Consider the following 12680-nt stretch of genomic DNA (forward strand, 5'->3'; position numbering starts at 1 on the left):
ACTAATCCCACCTTTTTCTAGGCACAGGGACTGTGGGGTTTTGGTGGGTTTTTTTTTTTTTGGTCTTTCTTTTCATTCCTAACACTTAGCACAGTGCTTGGCTGGTTGACAGACTGAGTGGAAGTTGCAGATGTTGGGAAAACTGCCTCCAAATTACAGCTGTCCACCTGGGGGCTTATGTGGCCCCTTCTCCCTCCCCAGGTCTTAATGAGTACTAACTGGGGACATTGAGGCTTCCAGCTCAGGTCTAAGTTGGCCCAACTGGTTTCTAAAATCCCTTCCAATTCTGAGATACTATGGTCCCCCACTAGCTGTGTGACTTTGGCCTAGTCCTTGAGCTCCAGGAGGCCTCATTTCCTCTTCTGTACAATCACCTAGTAGGATGCTAGTTCCTTCTGGGAATTCTTGGATTCATTCACTCCTCTGTTCAAGCACAACCTTCTACAGGAGGCCTGCCCTGCCACCATCCTTTGCCTTTCTTGGGTCAGGTGTTGTGTCTGTCTTTGTTGTCTTCCCAACAGAATATGAGCACTCTGAAGGTCCACAGGGCAGACAAGTGGTGCTTTCTCCATGCTCAAGGGTCGATTAAGGATTCTAACCTTGGAGAGAGCTAGCATGAGAATCAGGAAGTGCTTCAGAAGGTACATACCAATTTCATGGTCCTAGTGTTAGGAAATAATCACATACATACATACATACACACACACAGAGCAAACTCTTGAGTTACACAGGAGCTGCTGATATGTTGGTAAAGGGTATTTCCACAATAAGACTTCCATGCGCTGATGAACCCATGAGTCTGGACTAAGAGAGATTCAGACTAATAGGAGCAAGCAAATATTTTTCCATAATGTCAGTGCTTATCTTTATTTCTCCATTTTTATAAATATTTTGTTTCCTTATCCACTCGTTTCATTGCCATTCTAAATATAGAAAGGTCAACAAGATGACTTCACATCATACTTCTCGTTGCCTTCAAGTCCAATAAAATATTAATGGTGCCCAAGTGTTGGCAGGCAGTCCTATTAAATATTCAGCACATCACTCTTCCCCACGTGCCTGGTGACCAGCTCCTCCCATGGCAGAGCTGCTGCAGAGGCTTTACTTACTTTCCCAGGATGAGTCCATTGTTGTTCTCCTGCTCTCTTCCTCAATCCCCACACCAGGAGGGCTCCTGAAGTAGATCTGGAGAGAGAGAGAGAGAGAGAGAGAGAGAGAGAGAGAGAGAGAGAGAGAGAGAGAGAACAGCTTATTAACCTGGTCCCATACCCAAGACCTTGGATCTTTGCCATGATTCATGTGAGGCAATAGGCTCGCAAATGTGATAATGGCTAAATGTGGGCATGTCCAGCTCCTTATGGCATTTCCTTTGGGGAAGCCAAGGTACTGGGATTTGGAATCATGTGTTGGAACATTTAAATGCAGAAAAGATCTTAGAAAGCATCAAGGGACTAAGTTTCAGATCCTAGGTCTCACATTTGTGTGACCTTGGGCAGATCACTTAACCTCTTGTAGAGACACTGAATGTCTAGACAATAAATGGATAGTGTTGGGCCTGGGGTCAAGAAGACCTGAGTTCAACTCTGTCTTCAGATATTTGCTAATGGAGTAAGTCTGGGAAAAACATTTCACCTATGTTTGCCTCAGTTTCCTCATCTATCAAATGGCTCTCAGGGTTGTTGTGAGGATCAAATGAGATAATAATTATAAAGCATTAAGTACTGGTTGTTCCCTTTCCTCTCTTATCTCTGAACTCAGCTTCCTCCACTGTGAAATAAAGGGATTTGTATATTTTCACAAGGCCCATGGTGAAATAAATGAGGTACCCACCTCCTGACAGAGAGGTGAAAGACATGTATTTTCCAACATGGTCAATGTGGGAATTTATTACAAGGGTTTGGTTTTACTTTCTTTTCTTTCTATTTCTTTCTTTCTGTCCGTCCTTCCTTCCTTCCTTCCTTCCTTCCTTCCTTCCTTCCTTCCTTCCTTCCTTCCTCCCTCCCTCCCTCCCTCCCTTCCTTCCTTCCTTCCTTTCTGCAAAGCAATGGGGTTAAGCTAGGTAATTATTAAGTGTCTGAGAACGGATTTGAACTCAGGTATTCCTGACTCCAGGGTTGGTGCTCTATCCACTGTGCCACCTAGCTGCCCCTTTACTTTTATTTTCAATGCAGGTGAGAGGAGGAAGAAAAAAATAGATTTTTGATTATTGAAAAAATTTAAAAAAGAAATAAAAATAAGGTTATTATTCTGGAAAACAATCTGAAATTGCAGGGAGGAAAAAGACACTGAAATATCTATGCTCTTTGAACTAGATAATCTATTTCTAAGCATAAAAGAAGGTTAAAGACAAAATTTAAAACAAAACAGAAAGTTGCAGGTACACAAGAGTCTTAGTAGCAATCAGCCAACAAATACTCAATTTATTAAATGCTTGCTATAGAAAGTGGAAAAAAAAAGTAATGTCTCATGTCTTAAGGAATATTTTACCTACTTACAGAATACAAATATAATAGATGATCAGAATGGTGTCAATGGCAAAATTGAAGAATTTAGAAAAATATGAAAAGCATTATATGAACTGATAAACACTGAAGTAGCAAAAATAGGCAAACAATATACATGGTGGTCACTATAATGGAAATGGAATGGAAACATTATAAAAATTATAATAACCAAGCTAGATCCTGGAAATGGGATAGGGACAGTGATAGGAACTGGACCTGTGATTCCACTGGTATGATGAACTCCTTGGTGAGGAAACTCCCTCTCCCATTGCAGCTTGGCACATCCTTTGCTACTTATAGTCAGAGTTGCCTAGAGCAATGAGTGGCTAAATAATTTATCTAGGGTCACAAAGCTAGAATATGGCAGAAAGAATTTGGATCCATGTCTCCCTGGTTTCAAGGTCAGTCCTCTCAAAAACATGAGAAAATATATCTTCCTCCTTTCACTGGAGAGGTGGGGGACTATGGGTATGGAATATTACATATGCTGTCAAGCATGATTTTTTTTTAAAATCTCTGCTAGAATGGAAAGTTTTCTGGGTAGGAGAGTAGAAGAAATTCAGAATTTAATAGAATACAGAAACAAAAGTCATGGAGAAAGTTTCAAAAGAAAAAATAGGGTTGCTGGAGTAAAAAGGCCACACAATGTAGTGGAAGTTCTGATAGATTTGAAATGCTGAATCTGGAGTCAAAAAGACCTGGATTCAAATCCTTGTCTGTGCCCTGAGACAGATTTTTCTTCTCTAAAATCCAGTTTAAGTGGTACAGTGGCATCAGGAGGATCTGAGTTCAAGTGTGGCCTTAGACATACTACTACTAGCTGTGTGACCCTGGACACATCACTTAATCCTGATTGCTGTACCACAGAAGGCTCCACTGAGAAACTAGGGATAATTCAGAAGAAAAGACTCAGGTATGTGTGTGGGGAAAGAACATGAGAGTCATTTTCAAGTATTTGACCAGCAGCCTGTGTGAGAAGAAGGCTAGGGTAATTCAGTAGGAAAAAAAGTTCCTTCTCTGCAGTCAGAGGGTCTAGGTTCAAATCTTGTCTCTGATAGTGACTATGTGAATGTGACTCAATCTACCTGGACTGTTTCATCACCTGCATAAAGCATAGAGGGAGGTCACATGAGAGGTAGCAGATCACCTTCCTTCTTCTCTCCCTATATAAATGAGAATAAGTCAAATCCCATGTTGCTAGAATATCTCCCAAATCAGCCCACTATGTCATCAGTGCCCACAAAATGCCCACTTGCCTGGGAGAGAACCTCATGTCTTTTGAATTCTTTCTCAGACATTCTATGCCAAACCCAAACATTTCAGGGTGTGAACCCCAACAACAGCATTTGTTGAACAAACTCAACAAAATCACAGAATTTGGATTAGGAGAGAACTCAGAAATCATCTCAACCAACACCTGAAATGGAATCCCCTCTAAAAATCTCATTTGCCAATAGGATCCCTAATCTCCCAAACAGCCCTTGCATTCCATTCCTTACGTCCAGGTTAAAAGTGCCTGCATTACACCTTCTACCTCTTACATTTAGTTCTGCCCCCTGGGCACCAAGCAGGATAATTTAATTCCTTTCATATTATAACACTTTGAATATTTGAAAACAGCTCTCATATTGCCCTTAAGTCTTTTCCAGATCAACCATACCCAGTTCCTTCTCCTGATTCTCTCTAAAACCTTCCTGCTCCTGGATGCTTTCCAGATTGTCCATTAGACTGGTTTTTGCTTGGCCCCCAGAGGATAGAGCTGGGAGCAGGGGATGGATGAATAAACTCTTCAGTACTGCCTCTCTGGGTCTATTCTCCCTCTTCCACAAGGCAACCTTTCAGAGATTTCCAGTAGAAAATGATGGACAGAAAAGATACCTCTCCTTTCCCTCTGGAGAGATAGGAGCTTGTTCCCCACCCACCCCTTCTCTTTCACAATACATCCCCCATCACTATTACCTTTTTTCCCCCATGCTAATTGGACTCTTTCAGGGCCCAAAAATATTGGCATAATTAGCAATATCTAAAACCCAGGTGGTGTAGCAGTAACCAAGGAAACTAGCCTGTCTTCGGCAAAGGTTCAGACCACATAGGATGGGTGATGCTCTGGGGATGGAAGAAAGAAAAAAGGACAAGAGTAGGAGAGGGAAGCAAATGTTTTAAGGAGAAATAGAACCAATTAGAGGCAGAAACACTTGACTATCTCAAGGACCTGGGAGAGCCGGATGGCTAAGTCCAAGCAGCCCTAGCTACTACCACCCACTGAGCTCTCCTCCAAATGCCAAAGTTCATGAGATCCACTCCAGTCCTTGGGTTCTCAGGCATGTCTCCAACAGAGAAGAGGGAAAAACCTTTTAATAGCTAGCAAGAGAAGCCAGACTTAGATTAAAGAGCCATGTGGATGAAGAGAAAAGCACTGAATTTGGTGTCAGATGACCCAGCTTCAAGGAATGAGATCAGAGCTTCAGAGAAAAAAGAAATCTTTAGAAATCACTTGTTTCTTCACTTTACAGATGAGGAACCTGAGGTTGGGAGGTTAAATGACTTGTCCATTTTAAGAAGTTAGATCTGAAGCCAGATTATTTTACTTCATCTCTTCCCCCATCCCCAAGTCCCTTGTTTTAATTTAAACTCATCTAGAGGTTTATGGGTATTCTATATTCATAAGAATTTTTTTTAAAAATAGATGAGAAAATGATAGCTCAGGAACAACTCTCAGGTCACAGGAGTAGTAAGAGGCTGAATTAGGATTAAAATCCAGTTCTCTTAACAACAAAGTCTAAAACATTCCAGACCCTTAATTTTTACAGAAGAAGCTGAGACCCAGGGAGATGCAGGGTGACTTGTCCAAGGTCAGACAAGCATTCAGTGATTGAGTTTGGGAATTAGACCCATGTCCCCGAGTCTAAACTCTGCTCTTTCTTTTGTTAGAAGGATCTGACAACATGACACGTACTGAGAAACAGTACTCTGGATACGGAAGGAGAAGGCCTGGGTTTTAATTCTGACTCTATGGCCTTTAGGAGTGGCAGCAGGCCAAGTCCCTCAACTGGGTCTCAGTTTCCCTGAATATAATAAGCATCTTGGACAAAATGATCTATCTCTAAGATGCTTTCCCCCACTCTTGGGTCTGAGCTCTGCGAGTCTCTACTTGGTGGGGGGATTCAAAGGGAAGTGCGTTTTAATTCATTCATCCATTCCACTAAACCTTAAGTAAAAGGTACAAAGTGTCCTTTTTTTTCCAGGCCATATGTCTGTTCCAGGAAAAATCTAACCAAGTAACCAAGGATTACAGAGTCCTTTGGAAGTAAAGTCACAGAACATGGATTCAAGGCCATGATCTGCTATTTACAACCCACCTAACCCTGGTTCTATTATTTCCTTCTTGGGCCTAATGTTTCTCTACTATAAAATAAACGAATTGGCTTAAATGACCTCTTTCAGCTTCAAATGTGAAGTTGAAATTCAAGCTGTTGACAAACTCCCGAGGCCTGTGCAGGACTGTGTAAATAGTCTTGTCCTTAACACAGCTGTTTACCATGGAAAAGGGTGTTTCCTGCCAGGTAACCTGTACAAAACAAGATAAAGGACCCTGAGTGACCCCACAGAAGGAAGTCATCTTCACTCTGGCACTCTGCCTTACCAGCAGAGACAAGTTCTACAGAACCTGGAATGGAAAGGAACACCTCACTTGGCCACATCTCCCTTTAACTGGGACTCCCTTAATATTCTATCACCACTGGTGATAGAACCAATGAAGGTTCACATATACCAAACATCTGGTCCCGGTTTCAGTCAACCTGAGGAAGATGGAAGAAATCTACCTGGGACAGCATAAAGAATATTGGCTCTGAAGTCCAAGGTTCTGGGTTCAAAGTCCACTTTAAATGCTTACTGCCTGTGTGGCCTTAGACCAGCTGCTTAATCTCCTGGGGTCTCAGCCCCCTCTTCTGTACAATGAGAAGAATGGTCTAGATGAACTCCAGGGATTTCTTCTAGCTTGAAATTTATGACCTTATATCTTCTCAAGAAGGTCAGGGGGAGAGGGGACCGAGAGGAGGGGGGGCGGGGTTCAGAATCAAGTCTTAGGGGTGGAAGCGGAAAAATCTGATCTCTATATTCTTCTTTCTTCTGGCTTCGCCAAAACAAATCAACCAGGCCAAGAGATTTGAGAGAATATAGGAATCACCATAGACAGTGAAAGGGAACTTACTAAAATTTCTTTTACAAGGCCCTCTAAAATCCAGTGCCACACTACCTTTCCAGATTTAAATATCATCTGTGCATTCATGCTCCAACTTATTTATCACATATAGGATCACTGGTTTAAAGGGAGAAGAGAACTTAAAGAGAGAAAGGGAGAATAGCTAGTTCAGCTCCCTCATTTTACATATATGAGGTACAAGGAAGGATGGATAAATATAGGGACAGATGGATCAATAGACAGCTAGATGAATAGATGGATCTGGTATCATATAAATGTTAATTATTACTAGGGCTAAGCACTTTATAAATAGTTGTAATTTATTTTAAAAAAGATCATTTGCTCTTTATCAACCAGGGGAAGTAGGTACTGTTATTATACTCATTTTATAGTTAAGGAAACTGAGGCAGACAGCAGTTAAGTGACTTATCCAGGGTTATACAGTCAGTAAATGTCTAGGTCAAATTCAAACTCAGATCTTTCTAATTTGCCTACAGGTGCTCGGTCTCAAAGGCAGTCCCGTTAAAGACAGCCCAAGGAGGCTTGGGGGGAGGCCACTCCAGTTGAAAAGGGGTCTTCCCTATGTCCACTTCCTTTCCTAATACATCCAGGGCTTGGGGTGAGGGGTGCTATACTGACAGGATCCACTTGTAAACAGGGGCTAAGAACAGGGAAGGAAGCCGGAGTAGTGAAACCACCCCATAGGAGACTTCCTGCAGACTTGGGGAGGAACTCATTCAGATGGGAGAGGGAGATTGCCCAATTGTGTAAGTGGGAGCCCACTTCCTTTCCAAGAAGCATGCCAGGAAGGGAAAGAGGCAGGGTTAATTAACTACATTCTGTTCACCAGAGTTCAGATTTCTTGGCCCAGATCCCCAAGAGCAAAAACACCATTAATTACCTGCTCCTGAGACCTTGTGCACAAGATTCACAGTGCTTACGCCTAGGGCAGGAGACCTTAATATTTTCAGTAATCTGGACTCCTTTGACAATCAGGTGACACCCATGGACTTTTTCTTGGACTACTATTCTTAAGGCCAGAAGATAAAATCTGTAGGATTACCAAAGAAATCAATGATAATTGAAAGAAAGTTATCAAAATATTTTTTTTAAAAAATTACAAGTTCATGGTATCCAGGCCCACAAAGACAACTCTCTCTTCTCTGACATTAACTTGCTTGGTGACCATGAGCAAATCATTCGCCTTATCTAAAATACCCATATTTTCTCCTCAGTAAAATAAAGAAATTGAAGTGTGTCATAGCATAATTAGAAGGAAGCTGGGTCAATCCCTTCAAGTTACCAATGAGGAAACTGAGGAGCAGAGGAAATTAAGTCCAAGATCACACATATCCTAAAAGACAAAATCATTAATGATCATTAATGTCCTTCCCACTATAAAAATCCTTTGGTTTCTGAGAATTCACTGCTTGCTTGGACTAATGTTCTTAAATCCATAAAATAAAAATAGGTAGGATTACCAAGGAAATCAATTCTATTGAAATAAAGTTGTCAAAATATTTTTTAAATATCTATATGATGTTGGGCTGAGTCTCTTCCGTGCTCTGAGACTCGGTTTCCTCTCCTATAAAAGAAGGCTGAACTAGAATGGGAGGGTTCTGAGTTTTCAAGATCTGAAATCCCCAAGACCACAGCTCCTATGGCATTTTTACAATTACACTAATTGATTAAAACTTGCTGGCATGACATCTGGCAATTGGTTCTACAAGAACAACAGTGGCCAGGTGGTGAGGCCTTACTGTCTTGCTAGTTCATGTGTGTTGGCTAATTAGGCAGAATTGCTAAAGCTCTCGGGTGGGCCACATTCAGCCTGCTGGTCTCAGGTTAGACCAGATGATCCCAAAGAGCTCCCACTTTTAGAGCCCTTCCCAGCTCTAACATTCCTTGTTCTACCATCACAGGTTCTCCTAAAGCAGTACATACTTCCTTAAAATAATGTTCCACCTTTCTTGAGAAAATAGCTAATTGGAATATTTCGGTATTCTACAAAAGAAAGATGGACAATTCCTTAAAGTCCACATTTCCCAGAGTCCCACATTTTTTGAGAGTAAGCACCCCCCCATAGCAGGACCACTGCCAACTTCCTCTTTTCACATCTTCTTACTCACCCCTCCCCTCCATCTTTCGCATTTTTCTCTTTTTCTTCCTCAACTCTTTTCCTCCCATCAAATCTGTTCTTTCTCTCTTTCTCTTCTGACCTTTCTACAAAAGGATTTGCTTCAGATACAGATAAGGAAGCACCTCATCAGTAAGACTTAGAGACCTGTTAAAGCTTCATCCTGCCAAGACTTTGGGATACCCAGTATGTATGTGCATGTGTATGTTTATAAATAGACAGATAAACATGTATGTCTCCCTAGGAACGTGAATAAATATAAACAGAAAAAGAGAGATGGAGACAGAGATAAGGAGAGAAAGGCGTATCTCTCCCATTTACCTTGATGGAATTTTTTGTGAGTGCATCCCATTAACAAATATAGAAACATCACTGAGGTAGGAGAACCTTTCCTCTATCCATGAAGTTAGAAAAGAGAATTGATTCTCAGATCCATGAATTTTTTATTTTAGTTTTTGCAAGGCAATGGGGTTAAGTGGCTTGCCCAAGGCCATACAGCTAAGGCAATTATTAAGTGTCTGAGGCCTGATTTGAACTCAGGTCCTCCTGACTCCAGGGCTGGTGCTCTATCCACTGCGCCACCTAGTCGCCCCTCGATGAATTTTTAAGCTGTGTACCCTTGGGCACATGATTTTTCCTTGTCTGATATCACTTTTCCCATTTGCTAAATGGGTCTAACAATAACTGCCCCATCTAGTAATGGGGAGGCCTTGGCTTTGAAGACAGGTGGACATACTTGATATTCATAAAGGGTAACTGAGAATATCTGCCACGTTGTTATTCAACAAGTTGATGGTGCCACTCATTGGCTCCTGTTTTACTCTGACCAGGACCAACCAATCCAACCCAATTCAATGTAAGTATTTACTAAGTGACCACCATGTACAAGATCCTGGGGTTGGAAGGGACCTAACAGCCCATCTGGTTCAACCTTTTCATTTTACAGATGGGGAATGTAGGGTCCAGATCTAGAGCTAGAAGGGACCTCAGAGTCCATCTGGTTCGATCTTCTCATTCTACAGATGGAGAAACTGAGGCCCAGAGAGAACTGTGCCCAGGATCACACAGATAGTAATCATCAGAGACAGACTCTGAAATCAGATCTGCTGGTACCGAAGTAGTGCTCTTTCCTCTATCCAATAATAAACTATCGCAACCCTCTTTGGCCAAACCATGCCTTGCAATCTGATCTCTTTTTTCGGTTGTAGTTCAGTTGTTTCAATTACGTATCTGACACTTTATGATTCCATTTATGGTCTTCTTGGCAAAGATATCAGAGTGATTTGCCATTCCCTTCTCATTTGACAGATGAGGAAACTGAGGCAAACAAAGTAAAGTACTTGCTCAGGGTCACACAACTAGGAGGGGTCTGAGGCTGGATTTTAACTCAAGTCTATACTAATTATATTTTGTACACACTCAATTTGCAAATGTTTCTGTGTTTACATGTTGCCTTCCCCCAGAAAAGCCTAGAGGGAGTTTTTTACATCCTTTACATCCTCTTTAACTACCACAGTGCTGAGCACATGGAAGGCCTTAATAAATGATTGTGGTTTGCTTGATTCCTGTCTTCAAGGCTGACTCTAGCAGACTGCCTCTTCAAAAGCAGGCCCTGGTTCTACACAAAAAGAAGCTTACAATATATTGGAATTATCCATGCAAATACTACTAAATTCATTAATATTAAAAATAAAGTTGTCATCATTATCATGTGGTCAATCAGCATTTGTTAAGAGCCTTCTGTGCGGTGGGCACAGTATGGGAGACCAAAAGACAAAAGTGAGTAGCACCTGCCCTCAACAAGCTTCTCTACCAGAGAGGCAGCATATTTATTTCATTCATATGTGTAAGCATACACAGACTGTACTCACACGGACACAAGGTGGCTTTGGGGGGGTGGTTAGCTTATCATTAATCAAAGGTCCTAGGTGGGAAATGATGGGGAGTAGGAAGGGGGAATATACAGGGTTTTCAGATGAAAGTGAGTCATCCCTGAGTAATGGTGAAAATTAACCTTAGTTTGATATGGAATAATACAGTGATTGGAGGGGTGGAAACCACCTGAAGGAGGCAGTGACAAGAGTGTTGGAAACCTGGGTTCCATCAGCAGCTCTGTGGTTTAGTCTGTTGTGAGATCCTGGCTAAGTCCCCTCCCTCAGCTTCAGGGAGGCATTATAAAATGAGGGACCAGAGGGGTAGAAAAATATTCTAATATCATGTTTGATGGTAGCAAAGTTAGGAAATAAAGCAGAAACCCACAGACTGTAGAATGTCTAAACTAATGGAGGTAAATAGCACAGGGCTTGTAAAAATGAGCAATGTGAAGAAACTGGAGATGCCTGATAAGATGGATGAATTGGCACAGGATGAAGGAAGTAGAAGCAGGAAATGCACATGTCATTTCTAGATAGAGATAAAAAGACCCACAAAACCACAACTGGACATTGTGCCGTCCTCCTGGAATCAGTTTTCATTCACAGTGTCTATCTCCCTAAGTGCTTCATCTACCATCTATCTATGTGTGTATCATAATACTGGTTTCATACAATGTACATGCATGCACAAACACATATAACACAGAGAGAACATACATGCACATGTGTTCAGAGACACAAACACAGTGTAATACATATGTAATGTGCACATACATGCAGAATATGCATATACATAACACACATAGATACAGATATACACATATGCATGCATATATTCATATAGACACACATATTATTTACCTGGTTGTTTGCATGTGACCTCTCCCCCATTAGACTATGAACTCCCTGAGGACAAGACGTGTCTTTGCCTTTCTCCGTGCCCTCGCTACCGAACCAGAGACTGTCACACAGTAGGCTTCATAAATGCCAGCTAAATGACTGACTTCAAATGACTTGGCTCTGGAGAAGACATGAGAACCTGATCTCTGGCTCCCCTCCACACAGAGACAGACCCTCACCCTCAGACATTTTCAGCCAGAGCTAATGTATGGCTTAGCTCTCCGACCATTCCCACCCCTCTTCTTTCTTCATTTGGTATTATAAGGAATAGGAATAGCTATTGAACATGAAAAACGGAAACATAAGTTTGGAAATAAAGGTGATGAATATGACAAAAGGGATGAGTGAACATTTGAAAAATCAAATGAGGAGACAGGACTGAATGATTCCCCAAGGTCCCTGTCCATTTCTAGAGCCCAGAAAAATAAAAGCCACAGGGACCATTGTGGTGACCCAGAGGGCATTTGCTTGGTAACCTGCAGAGGACTCGGACTTGTAAATTCACAGTATCTGAGAGTTAGCAGCCCTATGGAGCAGTAAGTTCCCTGGTCCTGTTTAATGGAGTGAACCTAATGGTGTAATCAGAGCGGCTGTTTCCAGAATCAGGTTATTTGTTGTGGAAGTGGCCCCCCCACTGGGCAGTGTGGAACAGTCTTGGACTCCGAGACCCTGAACAGATAATAACCTCTTAAGTTTCTACAGTACTGACTGTTCCTGGCAACTTCCCATCCATTGTCTTACTCAATCCTCATCAAGCCACAGGACTAAGTAGAGCAGGCTTATGAAAGGCAGTACTGGAATAAGAGAAGGAACAATAGATTCAACCCAGATGACCTGGAGACAGATCCTGGCTTCTCCAATTAATAGCTGTATGGTCTGGGGAGTCATAGTGACCTGAGCCTCCATACTTTCCCCGAGTAATAAGGATAATAGGTTTTTTAAATACAGCAGGGATATAATCAAAGCAGTGTATCCGGAAATTTCCTTGGGTAGCTGGGTACAGGATGCTTAATGAGAAGAGAAGAGAAGATAGATGGAGGTGGGTAGAAAAATCAGGGTTG

General features: G+C 41.8%; 1 protein-coding gene across 3 annotated transcripts in view; it reads right to left on the reverse strand.

The window, feature by feature from the left end:
- The window catches only part of TPST2 (tyrosylprotein sulfotransferase 2), a 58877-nt gene that overhangs the window by 18626 nt on the left and 27571 nt on the right, over nucleotides 1–12680 (reverse strand). For 2 of the 3 annotated variants that reach the window (XM_074206178.1, XM_074206181.1), the window contains exon 2: nucleotides 1110–1185. The gene's annotated coding sequence lies outside the window, so the exon portion shown is untranslated. Of the gene's footprint in view, nucleotides 1–1109; nucleotides 1186–7609; nucleotides 7760–12680 lie in introns of all 3 variants that reach the window. The other variant, XM_074206180.1, reaches the window with a different exon arrangement.

Source organism: Macrotis lagotis, chromosome X, assembly GCF_037893015.1.
Source record: "Macrotis lagotis isolate mMagLag1 chromosome X, bilby.v1.9.chrom.fasta, whole genome shotgun sequence".
Taxonomy (NCBI): Eukaryota; Metazoa; Chordata; class Mammalia; order Peramelemorphia; family Peramelidae; genus Macrotis; species Macrotis lagotis.